General features: G+C 35.0%; 1 protein-coding gene across 5 annotated transcripts in view; it reads left to right on the forward strand.

The window, feature by feature from the left end:
- Positions 1-18,373, forward strand: part of Ncoa1 (nuclear receptor coactivator 1) — a 215,808-nt gene that overhangs the window by 86,249 nt on the left and 111,186 nt on the right. For 4 of the 5 annotated variants that reach the window (XM_005400388.2, XM_005400389.2, XM_005400391.2 and 1 more), the window contains exon 3: positions 15,015-15,170. The exons of the other annotated variant lie outside the window; for it this stretch is intronic. The gene's annotated coding sequence lies outside the window, so the exon portion shown is untranslated. The remainder of the gene's footprint in view (positions 1-15,014; positions 15,171-18,373) is intronic. 5 annotated transcript variants of the gene reach the window in all.

Below are 18,373 nucleotides of genomic sequence, written 5' to 3' on the forward strand. Positions count from 1 at the left end.
CTCCTTTTATTTTTAAAATAAAAAAAATTTTTAAAATAAAAACTTATTACAAATACATTTAAAAAACAAAAAGTTTGTACCTACTGATAGTATTACATTATATATGTGTAAAGTAAACCTCTAATTTTATTTTTGAATATATGAACTTCAGAGAGAATTAACATCTTAGTACGGTTCAGTCTTTCAACTCAACATAGTTTATGACTTTTTTGTTTGTATGTTTTAGTTTTCTTTCAGAAAAGTTTTATAGTTTTAAGTATATTGGCCTCCTATATCTTTTGTTATTTTCTGAGTAGGTTTTTGTTACTGTTATAAATTAAATCTTATTTTCCATTTCTTTTATGCAGTTGTATATTAACAATTGGTTTTTTTTTTAGTCTTATAAATTTACCTTGCCAAATTCACTTACTAATTCTAATCATTGTTTTTTTCATTCTGTAGAACTATGTACAGAAATCATTTTTAAATAGACAAAGATAATTTTGGTTCTTTCTTCCCAAACTTTTTTTCTTGCCCTACTAGTCCTAAGTAGGACCTCCAGTACATCTGATACAGTGATGAGTAGATATGTAAGAGTAAACATTCTTGCTTTGTTCTCAATATTAGGTGAATTTCAATATTTTAATGTTAAATAAAATACCAGCTAAAGGTTTTATATTGATTGTTCTTATCAGATTGAAGAAGTTACATTTCATTCTTAGCTTGGTGAAATTTTTATGAGTGGATACTGAATTTTCTCAGATACTTTGCATCTATTTGGGTGTTCTTATTTTTAAAATGTTTATTACTGTGATAAGTCACATTGATTTAATTTTAAATCAACTTCACATCTCTTGAATATATGACACTTGATTGTAGTATATTATGTTTGTTATATATGGCTTATTTTGCTATTTTGCATCTGTATTCATGAAGATCATTTTCTAGTGATATGTTTGTGATTAGGATCCGCTTACCTAATAAAATAATTCAGGAAGTATCCCTCTTCTGTTTTCCTGAAAGCACGTATGATTGCTATTATTACATGCTTAAATATTTGATAGAACTCATTTGTGAAGTGTTTTGCCTCTGGAGTTTTTAAATTACAAACTAACTTAATATATAGAATTTTTATGTATGTGCTTATGATGGTAATTTGTATTTGTGAGAGATTTTTCATTTTATCTCAGTTATTGAATTGATTTATATATTATTCAGAACATTACAGGAGCTGTGGTGATATCTTTTCTTCCATTTCTGATACTGGTAACCTTTTTCCAAGTTTTATCAAATTTTTTTTTTTTTTTTGTATTTTCAAAGGCAACTTTTAGCCTTAGTTTTTCTAATGGCTCATTTTTATTCCACTATTTTTCAGGTATATTTATTATTTTTAGCTTGTATGTGTAGTGACAAACTTTTTAAAAATAAAAGAATAAAGTGTAAATATGAGGACTGGGGATATAGCTTTCTGATGGAATACTCATGCAAGACCTGGGCTTGATCCCCAGCACTGCAAAAAAGTATACATACAATTTTAGATTATTGAACAAATTTTGATGTGTCATATTTTCACTTTATTTCGGCTTCCAATATTTTCCAATTACCCCCATACTTCCTTCTTTGATTATAGATTATTTGGAGGTAAGCCATTTAACTTCTGCCTATTTGGAACTTCGCTAGATATATTTATATTAGTGGTTTTTAATTTAATTACATAGTAACAAGAGAACATGTCATATAAGATTTCATTCTCCAGAAATGGATTGTATTTTTAAAAAATGGTTTACCACATTATCTATCTTGAATAATATTTCTTGTACACTGAAAAAGAATGTATATTTGCTAGACATAGAGTGTAATTTTTCTGAATGTCAGTAAGAACAGGCTAATTATCAGTGTTGTGTGAGTCTTATATATTCTTGCTGATTTTTCAATAAGTTTATTGGCACATTTTAGATATACATAATGATAATATTCATCATAGGGAATTTGTACCCATACATGATATATTTTGATTCCTCCTTTTTGCCCCCAACCTCCTCTCCTCCCTTCAACCCCTCTTCCCCTCCCTATCTGCAAAGCTTTGTTTCCATTTTATCCTTTCTTTAATCATTTTTGTTCCTTTTCCTTTCCTTCCTTACCCTCTTCCCCCACCCTAGTTCTTTCCTTTTGAACAATTTCTTCCCCTTTCACAATATCTATTCTACATTTTATCTATCCTACATTTTTATTCTTATTTACTCTTTCAGTTTCTCACACTAGGGAGACAATGCAATCTTTACACATGTGAGTCCCATTTATTTCACTTAAGAGTATGGTCTCAGGTTGCATCCATTTACCTAGTAATGTCTCAAATTTATCCTTCTTTATGGCAGAGTAGTGTTCCATTATATTTTTTTAAAAATGCATCTTCTTTATCCATTCTTCTGTTGATGGGCATTTGTGTTGTTTCCAAGATTTAGCTATTACAAACTGTGCTGCTATATATATGGGTGTGCATATATCACTGTGGTATGATATTTTTAATTCTTCTGAGAAGATATCCAGAAAGGAAATAGCTGGGTTGAATAGCACCTCTACTCCTAGTTTTTTTAGGAATCTCTATACTGATTTCCATAGTGGTTGCACTAGTCTACACTCCCATCAACAGTGAGAAGGTTTTGTTTTTCTCCACAGCCCCACCAGCCTTTGTTACTGGTTTATTTCTTGATAATAGCCATTCTTTCTGGAGTGAGATGGGATCTCAGTGTTGTTTTAATTTGCATCTCTCTAATAACCAGTGATGTTGAACATTTTTTTAAATATATTTATTTATTGTTTGTATTCATCTGAGAAGTGTGTATTCATCTCAGATGCCCATTTTTGGATTGGGTCTTTAAATTTGGGAGGGTCCTGATTTCTTTTTCAATTCTTTATATTGTCTAGATGTAAGTCCTTTGTCTGAAGGACAACTGCTAAAATTTTTCCCCACTCTGTGGATTGCCTTTTCATTCTGTTGGTGGTTTATTTTGCTGTTCAAAAGCTTTTTAATAGGATAAGATCCCAGTTATTGATCCTTTGTATTATTTCCTGTGTTATGAATAGGAAAAACCAACATAATAAAAATGGCCATCTTCCCAAAATTGTAATACAGATTTAATGCAATCCCAATCAGAATACCATTAGCATACCTCATAGAACTAGAGAAAACATTTCTGAAATTCATTTGGAAACAGAAGAGACCTAGAATAGCAAAAACAGTTCTCAGCAACAAAGGAAAAGCAGGGGCATTACTATTCCTGACTTGAAATTATACTACAAAGCTACTATGATAAAAACAGCATGGTGCTGGCCAAAAAAAAAAAAAAAATAGATCAGTGGAACAGATTAGAAGATGCAGAAACAACTCCAAACACGCTTAGCCACCTCATCTTTGACAAAGGAGCTAAACATGTTCACTGGAAGAAAGATAGCCTCTTTAATAAATGGAGCTGGAAAAACTGGCTTTCCACATGCCAAAGACTAAAACTAGATCCATGTCTATTTCATCATGCACTAAACTAAAATTGAAATGGATCACAGACTTAAATATTAAAACAGAAACACTAACTCTGCTGGAAGAGAGAATAGGCAGAACTCTTAAAGACATAGGTATAGGCAAAGATTTCTTGCCTAATACTTTGCTAGTTCTAGTAAATTATTGAGTGAAGGGTATCAGAATTACCAACTACAAATATGGATTTTTCTGTGTATATTTTAAGTTAATGTCAATTTTGATTCATTTATTTTGAAGTTGATATTATATGCACAAGCATTTATGATTATGTCTATGTGAAGAATTGGCTCTTTTATCATTATGAAACTTTCCTTTTTAATCTTTGGTTACATTCCAAGTCCTGAAGTCTACTTTTGCTAATATTTGGGGATTTTTTTAATGTTTGCTACTTGTACAATGTATCCTTTTTATTTTTATTTTCTAAACTTTGAACCTATTTAAATCTTTATATTTAAACTCTTCCCTTTTTTTCTTTTTGAGACAGAGTCTTCTTCTGCAGTTTAGGCTGGGCTTGAACTCTCTATGTAGCTCAGGTTGGCCTCAAACTCACAGCAGTCCTCCTGCCACAGCCTCCTGAGTGCTGGGATTATAGGTGTGCATCACCATGCCTGGTGATATTTAAATTCTTCTTCTTCTTGGTAGCATATAATTGGAGTTTCCTCTAACCTGGCCATCTTTGCCTTTTAATTAAAATGATTATTCCCCATACTTTTTTATTAGTGCATATTGGTTATACAGATCAGTAGGTTTCCTTATGACAGATTTGTACATGCACATAAGATACTTTAATCATTTCCTCCCTCCCGCCCTGCACCTCTCCCCGCTGGTTTCACGTTTTGCGGATTTCAATGTGTATAATTTATTTAGAACATATTCCTGCCCCCTAATACCCCATTGTACCCTCTTGCCCTCCCCCTTCTTCCCTTCCTCTTGTCCAATAATAGTTTCCCTTCCCTTCTTTCTTGTCACTTTTTTTAGGTTCCATATAGTAGGGAAAACATGTGATACTTGTCTGAGTCTGGTTTATTTTGCTTCACATCATGATCTCCGGGTGATTGTAATGTTTCATCAATTTGTATTTAAAGTGATTATTGGTATGGTTTGGGTTTAAGGTGCCATTTGTTCTTTGATCTTTTTCTACTTTTCTTGCCTTCTCTTGAATTAACTAGTTTTTTTTAGTGGAATGCTAAAAAAAATCACTTAGCTAATATTTTAGCCATGATTTTTTTGTATTTTAAATTCTGTATGACCTTTTAAGTACTACTTTTAAAATATTTTAAGCGGTAGCTCTAGAATTATGTATCTATAAATTATATCTTTATTTGTAGTTAAAATTATACTTCATGTAAAATGTAACATGAGATAGTATTCTACTTTTACTTTCTCATGTTTTGTTATATTATTATAATTAACATTTGATGTTGTAAACTTCATAATACAATGTTACATTTTACGTTTCACTTTTCTTGTAAAGAAATTAAGAGAATAAAAAATACGTAGTCCTTTTTAAATTCTTCTCTTACAATTTTTGGTGCTTTGACTTCTTTTTTGTAGACCTGATCTTCTAGGTAGCATCATTTCCCATTAACCTAAAAAAAAGGTTCCTTCAGCATTTCTTACATATCCATTCTGCAGCAGATTCATTCTATCAATGCTTGGTTATCTTAAACTGTATTAATTTTGTCTTCAGTTTGGAAGATTATTTTTGCTGAGGTAGAATTACAAATGGATAGGTTTCCTCTTAGCAAGTTGAAATAAATATCATTCCATTGTCTTCCTACCTTAGTTGTTATAAGAAATCAATATTATTACTTCATTGTTTCCCCATATTCAATATACCACTTTTCTCAGACTAGTTTCTAGATTTTTCTTATTTATTTATTTATATTTAATTGATTTTATTGGTACATTTTAGATATACATAATGATAACATTCATCATAGGGCATTTGTACCTATATATGATATATCTTGATTCTTCATTTTTTCCCTTCCCCTCCCCTCCCTTCAACCCCTTCTTCCCTTCCTTGTTAACAAAAGCTTTATTTCAGTTTTTTCTTCTATTCTTTTTTTCTTTTTTCCTTCCTTCCTTCCTTTCCTCCCCGCCCTTCCTGTGGTTCCCTTTCCATTTGAACATTTTCTTCCTCTTTCATAATATCTATTATACATTTTTATCCTTATTTATACTTCCATTTTCTCATATGAGAGAAACAATATTTAAACATGTGTGTCCAATTTATTTCACTAAAGAGTGTTGTCTCTAGGTGCATCCATTTACCTAGAAATGCCTCAAGTTTATCCTTCTTTATGGCAGAGTAGTATTCCACTGTATGATGGCTTAAGCTCTTTGGGGAAGATACCTAGCAGGGGGACCACTGAGTCATATGGAATTTCTATTTTAGTTTTTTGAGAACTCTCCATACTGATTTCCATAATGGTTGTACTAGTTTCACATTCCCACCAACAATGAAGAGAGTTCTTTTTCTTTTTTTTTTTTTTTTTTTTATTTTAAGGATAAAAGGAGGGAAACATTAACAGACATACAACATTTTACAACATATCACAAGCACAATACAGACAATACAGAGTTCCAAACAAAGTGGTAGGGAATTAACAATGGTGGTTGTATTACATATTGATATCTTCAAAGTGGCTTCTCATGAAAACAGATATAGACATGCAATACTGGTCAACCAAAGACTCATTGACAGTTTCTTTCAGCATAGAAACAGCAGATAGAAGAACAACCATGTTATCTATCCTGTATATACATACATACAAAATTTTTCCTTCTTTCCCTTAAGAGAGTTCTTTTTCACCATAGCCTCACCAGCATTTGTTACTGTTTTCTTAATGATTACCATTCTTTCTGGCATAAAACGGAGTATTAGCATTGTTTTAATTTGCATTTCTCTGATGGCCAGAGATGTTGAGCATTTTTTCATATATTTGTTGACCATTTCTATTTCTTCCTCTGTGAGTGTCTGTTCATTTGTCCTGCCCATTTTTTTACTAGATCTTTAATTTTAGGTGGTTTAATTTTTTTGAGCTCTTCATATAGTATATTTTTTTAATTATAAAGAGAGTAGTAAATGAGATAGAACAGCAGCAGCATACCAGTATCACAAGCATAAACAAATCAAAGCAAGAACATTCAAAGTGATGGAGAGTCTCAAGACAAAATAATACAAATCAACAGTGGTTGTTACATTACATATCACTATCCTCAGCTACATTGCTCAGATAACCAGATGTAAGAATGAGATTGCTCAAACCATTATAGGAAATAAGAAAATAATTCTTCGATAAAACAGTAGAAATAATACAGAGTTTCACTAGACAAGATGGTTAGGAGTTCACCATTGTAATTCCATTGCATGTTGTTACCTTCAAATCAGTTGCTCAGACCACCAGATACAAGGATGCACAATTGATCAGAACATAAAAAATTATAGTATAGATATTGGTCTTGTGTCTGAAAATTTTTTTCAATTCTATAGGTTGTCTCTGCAGTCTACTAATTAATTCTTTGTTGTACAGAAGCTTTTTAGTCTGATATAATTACACTTGTTGATTCTTGCTGTTATTTCTTGTGCTATTGAGGTTCTCTTTGGAAAATATTTTCATACATGTGTGTCTTCACATGTTTTACCTATTTTATCTTCCAGTAATTTTAATGTTTCTTTTTCAGTGTTTAGATTTTTTTATACATTTTGATTTTAATCTAGTCTATGGTGAGAGAAAAGTGTCCAGTTTGAATTTTCTAAGCACAGTTTTCCCAGCACCAGTTGTTGAATAGGTTATCTTTACTCCAACATACACTTTTGACCTCTTTGTTGAAGATCAAATAGCTGAATGTGTCTAGGAAAGTTTCTGTATCCTCAATTCTGTCCCATTAGTCTACATATCTCCTTTTTGTTCTCATACCGTGCTGTTTTTATTACTGTTACTTTGTTGTAAAGCTTGAAGTCAGGTATTGCTATGCCTCTTGCTTTGCTCTTACTGCCCAAAATTGCTTTTGCTATTCTAGTCTGTTCTAGTTCCATACAAATCTTAGGATTGTTTGCTGTAGTCCTGTAAAGTATGCTGTTGGTATTTTGATTGGGACTGTACTGAATATGTATAATAGTTTTGGGAGTGTGGCCATTTTGACAGTGTTGATTCTACCTATCCAGGAGCTGGGACATTGTTTCCTATTTTGATCTCCTCTTCAATCTCCTTTTTCAGAGTACTGTAGTTTTCTTTGTAGAGGTTTTTCACTTCGTTGGTTAGGTTAATTCCTAGGTATTTCATTTTTCTTGAAGCTTCTATGAATGGTACTGTCATAATTTACTTCTCATCCAGTTCATTTCTGTTGTCTGCAAATGTTAATGATTTTTGTGTGTTGACCTTGTATCCTACTACATTGCTAAAATTCATTATTAATTCTAAAAGTTCTTTTGGTGGAGTTCTTTGGGTCTTCAATGTAGAGTGTCACATCATCATCAAATAAGAATTTGAATTCTTCCTGTATGTCTTACTTACTTTTCTCATTTCTGAGACAAAATACCCAACACCCAAAGTTAAAGGGGAAAAGGTTTATTTGGCTCACAGTTTGTAGAAGTTTCAGTCACTAATCAGCTGGCTCCAAGGCAGTGTGGCATGGCAGACAGACCTCATAGAGGAAAAATATTCATGGCAGGCAGAAGATAGCAAAGCAACAAGGGAGGAACTTTAAGAGCATCTCTTTGCCCCTTGTATCTTGTCCAGGCTACTCAGGGCATGTAGTACTCACAACCTTAATCCTAGTGCCCTTGAGCCTTGCACTGCAGTATGAATCGATTCCAGCATCACACACTCTAGATCCAGCTACCTCTGAAAAAGCCACACCTATGACCATATGAGGCTTTGGGGGGACATCTGAAAACAAGCCATAACACTATATATATCTCTTGTATTTCTTTCTCTTGCTGGATTGCTCTCGCTAATGTATCAAGTACTGCTGCATCCAGCACAGCTCTTGAAATTCTAGATAGGGCATGGTGGAGGATGAAGAAAAACAAGAGTCAAGATGCAGAAAGCTGAGGTCAGGTGGAGCCTCCTCTCTGATGGGAGAGAAAGAACCTCCCAATGACTGCAGCACATTTATTTAGACACTCCGGGGTGCAGGGGGTTGATGTTAATTGAAAACACTCTGCCTCACAACTTGTTTGCCTGGCTCACCTTAGGCACCTCATTCTTGGAGCTGGAACAGCTTGTTCATGTGGCTCTCCTTGGGCACTCCATGTTCTTGGGGCTGGCTTTGCTTTAGCCCCACACCTGTAATTGATTTCCAGCTTCAGCCACCCTCCACAAAGTCCTGTGTTGAATAGAAGAGGTGATAGTGGACATCCTTGTCTTGTTCTTGATTTTAAGGGCAAAGCTTTTAGTTTTCCCCTATTTAGTATGATGCTGGTTACTGGTCTGTCATATATAGCTTCTATTATATTCAGGTATGGTCCTTCTATACCTGTTTTCTTTAGGTATTTTATCATAAAGAGATGGATTTCATCAGAAGCCTTTTTTGCATCTACTGATATGATCATACAGTTTTTGACCTTCTTTCTGTTTATGTGATGTATTATATTTATTGATTTACATTTGTTGAACCATCCTTGCATCTCTGAGGTGAAACCTACTTGATCATGATGTATGATCTTTTTGATAATGTGCTGCATTCTATTTGCCAATTTCTTGTTGAGAATTTTTGTATCTATGTTCATTAAGGAGACTGGCTTGTACTTTTCTTTTTTACTTGGGTCTTTATCCAGTTCTGGGATCAAGATACTACTGGCTTCCATAAATGAATTTGGGAGCACTCCATCCCTTTGAATTTCTTTGAAGAGCTTGAGGAGTATTGGTGATATAACACCCTTAAAGATTTTGTAGAATTCAACAGTGAATTCATCAGCTTCTGGGCTTTCCTTAGTTGATTGATTCTTTATTACTGTGTCAATTTCATTGCTTGTTATTGAATTGTTAAGTATATTTATGTCTTCTTGGGTTAGGTTAGGTTTTGTATATGTGTCTGGAAATCTGTACATTTCTTCAGAATTTGCTAATTTTTTGGAATATAATTTTTCAAAGTAGTTACTATCTTCTGAATTTCAATAATATCTGTTGTGATTTCACATTTTTATTTCTAATTGCATTGATGCTTTTCCTCACTTTCTGTTGGTATGAATGGCTAGGGACTTACCTATTTCATTTATTCTTTCAAAAGAACCAACTCTTTGATTCATTGATTTTTTTTCTTTTAGTCTCAATTTTATTGGTTTCTACTCTGTATAATTTCCCCCCTTAATTTCAGCTTGAGGCTGGTTTGTTGTTTCTCACATATCTTAAGATTTCTCATAAGGCTGTGTACTTACTCTGTTTTTCTAATGTTAGCATTAATTGTGATGAATTTTCCTCTTAGAACTGCTTTCATGTGTCTCAGGGTTTCTACAAGTTGTACCATTAGTATCTTCCAGAAATTTTTAAATTTATTCTTTGATGTCTTCTGTAACCCGTTGGTTATTCAGAAGTATATTGTTAATTTTCCAGGAGCTTTTGCCTTTTCCAAAATTTCTTCTGTCATTGATTTTTATTTTCATTGCACAGTGGTCTGAGTATGCATAGGGTAATTTCTATTCTTTTATATGTACTTAAGCAGGTTTTGTGGGCTAGTATGTGATGTGTTGTGGAAAAAGTACCGCGTATACTTTGTTGTAAACGGATAGATTACTCTGTATACTGTATATCCATTAAGTCCATGTATTTAAGGATGTGGTTCAGTTGAAATTTCTTTATTGGTTTGTTGTTTAGTTAATCTGTCTCTTTGTGAAAGTGTAGTGTTAAATCCCCTACTATGATTGTGTTAGTGTTTATTTGATCTTTTAATTTCAGCAGTTTTTGTTTTATGAAAATAGGTGGTCTTTTTCATGGAAATATTTTATTTCTTTGTCTGTTTTGAAAGGTAACCTTGTTGAGTAAATTAATCAGGATTGGAAGTTATTTACTCTTAGGGCTTAAAATACTTCATTCCATACTCTTCTGGCCTTTAGGGTTTATGTTGAGAAGTCTGCTGTATTCTAATTGGTTAACTTTATATGTGACTTTTTGTTTTTCTCTGTCTGCTTCTAAAATTCTGGGGTTTTTTGCTAGATAGCTGGTAATTTAATAAGGACCTGCCTTGGTGAGCTTCTTTTTTCATCATAATTGTTTGGTGTGCTATAAGCATTGCTTACTTGAATTTTAAACTCTTCTTATATTTGGGAAGTTTTCTTCCATGATTTCTGTAAGCATGTTAATGAATCCACCTGTCTGTGCTATCTTCTAGTTTTTGTCAAACTCTGATTAATCTTAGGTTGGTCATCTTCTTGTCATCTAGTAGCTACTGGATAGTCTTCTCTTGTTCTTTCTTTTTTGTTTTTTAGCGGGGGGCTTCTCTGAGCTCTTTATCATAATTCACTGTTTTGCCCTCAATATCAAACATTCTGTCTTCACATTGGTCATTTCTGCTATGTATGAATTCTGTTCAGTTGTTTTTATTTCAGTTATTTCTGTCTGACATCTTTTTGAGGATTGCATAGCTATTTGAACTGTTTCCATTAGTTCGTCCAGGTTGTTTACCTGTTCCCCAAAATTCACTATGAGCCTACTGAGTAAAGTTACTGTGAGTTTTTGGTTCATTTCTTCTTTGAACTCATCTATTTTCTTCATCCCTTTATGAACTTTTCATAGATTTCTGCTACCTGGTATTTATTTTCTTCTGCTTTTGTGGCCCCTTGCTCTGCCTTGGGAGAGTTGCGGGGAGTTACCAATCTTCTGTTTCCTTGCTTCCCCGTTCTCCTATGTGCATCTATACTTATTTTAAAATTATGTGTGTCCCTCCTCTTTTTCCCCTCCTTTTTTGGAGAGGTTACTACAGGTTGGGGACAAGAGAAGTGAGGAGAGTTTGTGGCTTATAGGGGGATTTTTAGTAGGATGTTGTCTCCCTGTGCATAATTTTTGGCTTCATGTGTTCAGTGCTAGTATTTACTTCTTCTGTTATTCACCTTAAGTGATTTGGACTCTGTTCCTATGTTTTGCCCAAAGAATTACTTATTTTTATAGCAGCACTCACAGATTCAATCTTACACCACTTCTATATGATAGTCCTTGCAGTTAGACTTTCCCCCTTTTTCTGTTCTCTGTTCACACTATGACAGTTTATTATTTGTGGTTGTTCTGCAATGAAGTAGATGAGGTGGGGTGGAGAGAAGGGGAGGTGCTTGGATGTGGTGTATTAGACATTAAGGGGGAGGCTGAAGGGGGAATAGTGGTAGAGGAAAATAAAAGATCATGTGGGGTCTGATTTTATTGAAGTACTTTCAGCTGAGTTGAATGAAGGGTTAGTATTGCTAGTTTTCAGAGGATATTTTGTGGGGCCAAGGGCAAGATATGGGAGAATGGGGGTTTATGCTGTGATTGAGGAAAGGTATGTGGTCCTCAGAACTTGCTGAGATATGGAAGAGTTGAAGGCTTAGAATGGGGAGGTTCAAGGAATAACAGTAGAGAAGATAGAAGTGCCTGAGGGAGTTAAGTGTGGGGAGTTTAAAAACTGGAGGAGGCATTTGCCTGTTTGGAAAAAGAATAAAGAAATATGTTAATAATATTGTCTCCGGTGTTTGAGATGAAGAAATTAGATAGGAATCTGAGATGAGGGAATCTAGACATCTATTAAATAAGAGCCAATGAAGGAACAAATACACAAAATAACGTAATAAACACCATAAAAGAACATACCATGACCCCACATTACTAAATAAATCAAGATGTCCCTCTTCCTGGGTGTGATAGTGGATTCGTCAGAAAGGTTCACTGGCACAAAATTGTCCACTGAGTCAGGATTATTCCTGTGCAATCAAATCAGCTATAGCAGTAACAGGCTAATCCGTTACAGTGGTTCCTGTCAGGGCTAGTTGAGAAATAACAACCATGAGACCTTGACTTGGGTCACCCTTTAGCCTAGAGAAGAAATGCACATTACAGTGTAAGTGTCTCAACAGCCCAAGTTTGACCCACAGTTAATGTGCACTAAAAGCGGTGGCTGTATCTCCTCTAATGGTGAAAAACCACATTCAAAAGCAATTTTTTGGAACCAGTTATGTAAAGCCCACAAGGCTGGGGATCAGGGAATGCCAGAGGGGGTAAAAGAAGAGAAAAAAAAAAAAAAAAAACAAGAGAAAAAGGTGTTTTTTATTTTTTTTTTTTAAGTGCTCTGCTCTGTGATCTTGGAAGGAGCAAATAGGGGACAAAGGATCCCCATGATGGTCAGGGTATGTTATATACTTAGAAGGGGATAACGGGGGAAACGTCATAAAATTGGTAGTGAGAAATAAGGATGGGAAAAGATTCATGATCAGTATAAATATTAGGGACACAGTTAAAAGGAGACAAATACAAGGGGCCAGAGGAAAGAAAAATACTGAGAATGTATAAGGCACAGGAAAAAGAAGTCAGACAAAGAGATGCAGTAAAAGTAGGCAGGATATAAACAAACAAGGGAGAATTCCTTCACCCTTTATAAACTATATTGGGAGAAAAAAGGAAGAGGAGGAGAAGTACACATAGACATGTTCATAAAAGAAAAAAGGGTAAAATAATGGAATGAAAGTTGGGGGGGAATGTACGTAGGAAGAAAACAGCAAAAATATTTAAAAATAAAAAAATTTTTCAAAGTAAAATGAATATCAAAAAATGAAAAAGTAATACAATCAAATAAAGAATAATAAAAGTTATCTATTATTTTACACACATGGCTCTTTCTCTCAGCCTAGAATTAAGGCAAAGAGCCTAAGCTAGGATGTTTTTGTTGAAAGTCTAAGATGCAGTCTGCCCCAGAACTGTGCTGGGCATAGAGCTCTGCTTGCAATGAGAACACGGCACCAACCAGAGCTTCCCATCCTGTGTAACTCAGGTGGAACCTGACCTCTGACCACAGGAGCTTGGTCTGTGCTCTCCAGTCCCAGCCTCTCAACAGCACCCTCTCCAGTGTGCGCTGCTCCTGCCGGCAATCCCCTGTGCCTGGTTCCACTTGTCCACTGGGAACTCAGCAGTGTGAAGCAGCCCCGGGGCTGCTCTGGGACCCGGGTTCAGACAGTGGTTTCCTGGACAGCTCTTGCTCCTGGGTAGTTGCCATGGGTGGTTGGATCAAGGTCACTCCCCAACTGTTGATTGTGGAAGTCTGCTCTGGAAGCAGTGTGCCATGTTTTCCTTGCTGGTTCCCACTGCAGGTGCTTCTTTCAGGCCTGATGCAGTTCTCCAGTTTTTGTGTTAGCTTCACTTTGCCTCCCAGCTGGCAAGTAGCCAGGCCAGTGGCCTGTGCAATCTCCTCTCCACAGTGTTATCAGTTTCTTTTAAGTCACTTAATCATATTTTCTTCTCTATCAGTTCCCTCATTCCCTGATTCCCAGATAACCTCCACTCATTTCAGTTCCTCTCCAACCTGTTTTCCAGACTCTAGACACTTTGTCCTGGAGAAGCTGAGTTGCTGCCACTCACTGCTCTGCCACTTTTTGAAATGTTATGTGACTCATGACTGTGTATGAATTGGTACATGCACTAAAATGCCACAGAATAATAAACAAAGACATACAAAAAATAAGTGCTTTCAAACACTAATAAAACTCAGGTTGATATTTGTAGTCTAGATAATCGTGTCAATCATTTTCCAGGTTTCTGTTAGCCCTAATATAGAGCTGCTAAATGCCTAAAATCAAATACTGTAGACCTTGATTTTCTGCTTTTGTTCCAGCCATCCAGCACTTAAAGTATAGGGAAAAGTTCACTCAAGGGAAAGTCTTGTAAGCATTTATCTCAACCCAGCATGGTCCTTTTCTTCTAGTGATCAAATCCCCTACAGTCTATGCCTGCTTTAGTAACTTCCCAGTGTCTTCAGTTGTTTTTCATGTTTTAACCAGAATTTATAATTATTATCTGTGCTCAAGTTGGTCCAGTGCAAAAGAGTCCATCATTACTGGAACCCAGAGCTCAAGTAACTTTATCATTAATATAAAAATGTGTGAACTTTTTCAATAAAATCTTAAGGTACCATATTAAATAATTTAAAATATTGTAACTTCATGTAACATGTAGGGTGACTATTAAATAAGTAAAAGAATTAAATGATAACTGAAAATGTGAAAAGTCAGAATTTTTAGATAATAAGAAAGTACAGCCAGAAACAATCTTTAAAAGACATATAAAGTGAAAAAAAGGAAGGGCAAAAAATATAATTATGTATTACTTAAGCAGCAAGTTGTCTCAAATAGGAATCACCAGAAAGGACTTCATTTGTCAAGTCAGATCTCTGTTGTGTTTGAGAAATTTTTTTTCCATTTGGCCTTAAAAGTTGCATTTTCTTTCCTTTCCTTGCATTTCTGGCCATTATGATTTCATGGAGAATAAAATGACAATCTAACCTCCTTTTTGCTTTTATTTTTTCTTCTTGTTTTTAGTTGTTTGTATAATTGGCCTTACACAAGGAGAGAGTGAAGAGACTAGAACCATCTCTGGAAAATATCATTACCCCATTCCCTGGAAGCTACCACCTGGAGCACTAGATTTGACCAGATCTGTTTTGGGAATTCATTATGAACAAGGAAGTCTCCCAGGTAGGAATTATAGCTTTTTTTTTTTTTTTTTTTTTTGCGACAGGGTCTCACTATTTAGTTTACGCTGGCCTTGAACTTGCTGTATAGCCCAGTTTGGCCTTCAACTCATGGCACTCCTCCTGCATCAGCCTCCCGAGTGCTGGGATTACAGGTGTGCACCACCATGCCTATTTTATTATAACTATTTTTAAATAGCTTTGTCTCTGCAAAAATACAGAGGGAAAATGATTACCTACTGGGTATTGTTTTTTATGGAAATATATGTTTGGTCTGGAAAGCTTCAAGGTCATTATAAAACAAGTACTTCAGCATTCCTAAGTGAACATGTTAGAAAAATTATAAATTAAAACCAGTGTAGAGTTCAGATCTTATATCTTACAGAACTCTTAAGTTCTTACCGCATTAAAAATGGCAGCAGAAAATTACACTAACCATCCCGAAGTTTATTTCATGTGTATCTAGCATATGTCCAGTCGTTAATTCTCATTTGGTGTAGTGTCCGTTTGGGCAGTTTTACATTGTTGCTATTTTCTTAGAGTTCATGAACTAACTAGGAATAAAACCAGTGTATCCACAAATAGGACTATAGTAATAGCAACCTGTGGGTAATACAACAATGTGTGCCAAGCCAAGACCATAGATGAAGAGTTGAAGAATAATCAGAAACTGTAAATCAGTAAGGGAAAGAATTCCAGGAAGAACATTTTTAAATTAACAGATTTCTTATTGAATTATAACATTGAGATAAAAATCACAAACTTTAACAAAGTTTAATCCCACCCCCTTACATGCCTTGAACATGGTAGGCAAGTGCTCTACCACTGAGCTACATCCCCAGCCCTTTAAAATTTTTTTTTATTATTTTGAGATAAGGTCTTTTAAATTATGCCAGCCAGCTTCAAATTTACTATCTTCCTGCCTTAGCTACCCAAATAACTGGGATGATAGGCATGTGCTACCATACACAGCTAAGCACGTAACTTTTGAGTTATGTTCTGAACACATTTTTATGGCCATTATGAAGGTGAAGAAGCAGAACAGTAATAGCACCTATAAGTCCCCTTCATCCCCTTGGCCCTGGCTGCACACTTGCTTTTTGAAGGAAGACATGACAGTCAGTATGAAGCGTAATAGCTATCAGTTTAGAGGGTGGGGATCAACAATTATGGAAGTGAGAAGTAATGAACTTTAGCTGACAAACAATGCCTGCATTTGCAGTAAACAATGACTTTGGGAGGTGGAAGCAGTACTTATCAAGAGAGTTGGTTTTTTTAAATGTATTTATTTAGAGGCAGAGTCTTGTGATGTAGTTCAGGTTGGCCTTAAACCTCTATGTAGCCCAGGCTGGCCTTGAACTTGCAACAGTCTCCCTGCCTCAGCCTCCCAAGGGCTGGGATTACAGGTGTGGCCACCACACCCAGCAAGAATTTTAAAGCAAGGATGAGAAGTACAAAATTGTATCAGAAAAGCCTCATTTAATGCTGTACCTCTCTCTTTAAAATTTCATTAATTTGTAGAACAAGCACAAGTCTAGGCTTCTGGTTTTTGATAACTGGTGATACATTTACTAACAATGTTTTCTGTCATTTGGAATCTTACTGTTAGTTATCAGTAAGGAGAGATAAATGATTAAGCATTTCAATTTTAAAAAAAGAGTTTTAGCTAAGAGTGGTAGCTGTTGAATTCAAGGCCAGCCTGAACTACATAGCCAGACCCTGTGTCAAAAAAACAACAACAAAAAATTTTTTCAGAAAAGCATGTTTTATAACAGAATTTTTAATCATGTGAAAGAGCCCTCAGAAAGACTGGGCTAGGGGTATAGCTTAATGGTAGAATTCTTGCCCAGCATGCCTAAGTCCCAAGTCACTGAGTCCAACCAATAGCACTGCCAGAAAAAAAAAAGAAGAAAGAAAATAGTTTTTAGCAAGGGAATGTTAGTAGCTTGATTGTACAAAAGACCAGGGAGGGGCTGGGGATTTAGCTCAGTGGCAAAGCGCCTGCCTGGCAAGCGCAAGGTCATGAGTTCGGTTCCCAGTACCGGAGAAAAACCAAAAAAAAAAAAAAAAAAAAAACCATGACCAGGGAGAAGAAAATAAAATAATCTACTGACTGAACACTAGCTCGTCTTTTTCTTTGTTAATTGCTTTCTAGCCAACTCTGAGAAAGTAGTATTTTCTTCCTCATAATGAAAATTTTTCTCTTCTAGTTCAACTTGACATTTATTAAAACCTATCAAATATACCAACTAGTTACAAAGTTGGTCTGAACACTTGTATGCCCATTGTCCAGTTTTACCCCTTGTCAATGTTACATCTGCTTTATCTGTGTCTAATACTGTCTTCCTCCTCCACCATTATGACGATGATGAACCATTTGAAAGAAAGTTATAGACAATCATGATCTATCACTCCAAAATATTCAGTTATCTCCTACTTAACCACAGTATAATCAAGTTCAGGAAATAACATTTTTATTACTGTTACCTAATATATAATCCGTATTAAAATTTTACCAGTTGTCTAATCCAGAATCACATATTGCACAGTTATCACATTTATTTTTTTCTTATAACCTGGAGTAGTTTTCCAGCTTTTCTTTGTCTTTCGTAATAGTGCCTTCCATGAAAATGACATTGTGGAGTAGTACAGACCAGTTGTTCGGTTCAGTGGTCCTTTGCTCAGTTCTTCACTCTGTTTGCACCTACATTTTTTCTAAAAAGATCAGGATATGTGGCTTTGTAGATACATGGATTTATTACTGAGAATTTTATGTGGTGAAAGAAAGCCTATAAAGATTGTTTTCAGGAGACAGTCTGTTGAAACATGACAGGGCTCCAAATTCTAGAAAGATTCATAAAGATAATTTGAGTGTTTTTGAGGTCGCACACACACAAATGTGTGTGTATAACTTTAGAATCCAAAATATAGAGCAAAAATAAGCATTTACAATGGCAAAATTTTTCCTTTTAATGGAACAGTGCATTTACATTTTAAGGTAAAGTATATCTTACAGAGGATAATTGATTTTATAGTTTAATATACCATAGAAGAAAAGTCAAAGTTAGGTATATAATCAACTTTATTTTCATATGATTTTAGAGTAAAAATTGAAAAGATTTTCTCTTTATGTGATTAAAAACTTCATAAGCGAGGCTCCCCCAGCCCCCCGCGCCTTGCGCCCAGGCAGCCAGTTCTCCGGGAGCT

Source organism: Chinchilla lanigera, unplaced genomic scaffold, assembly GCF_000276665.1.
Source record: "Chinchilla lanigera isolate Chin_1 unplaced genomic scaffold, ChiLan1.0 scaffold00068, whole genome shotgun sequence".
Lineage (NCBI taxonomy): Eukaryota > Metazoa > Chordata > Mammalia > Rodentia > Chinchillidae > Chinchilla > Chinchilla lanigera.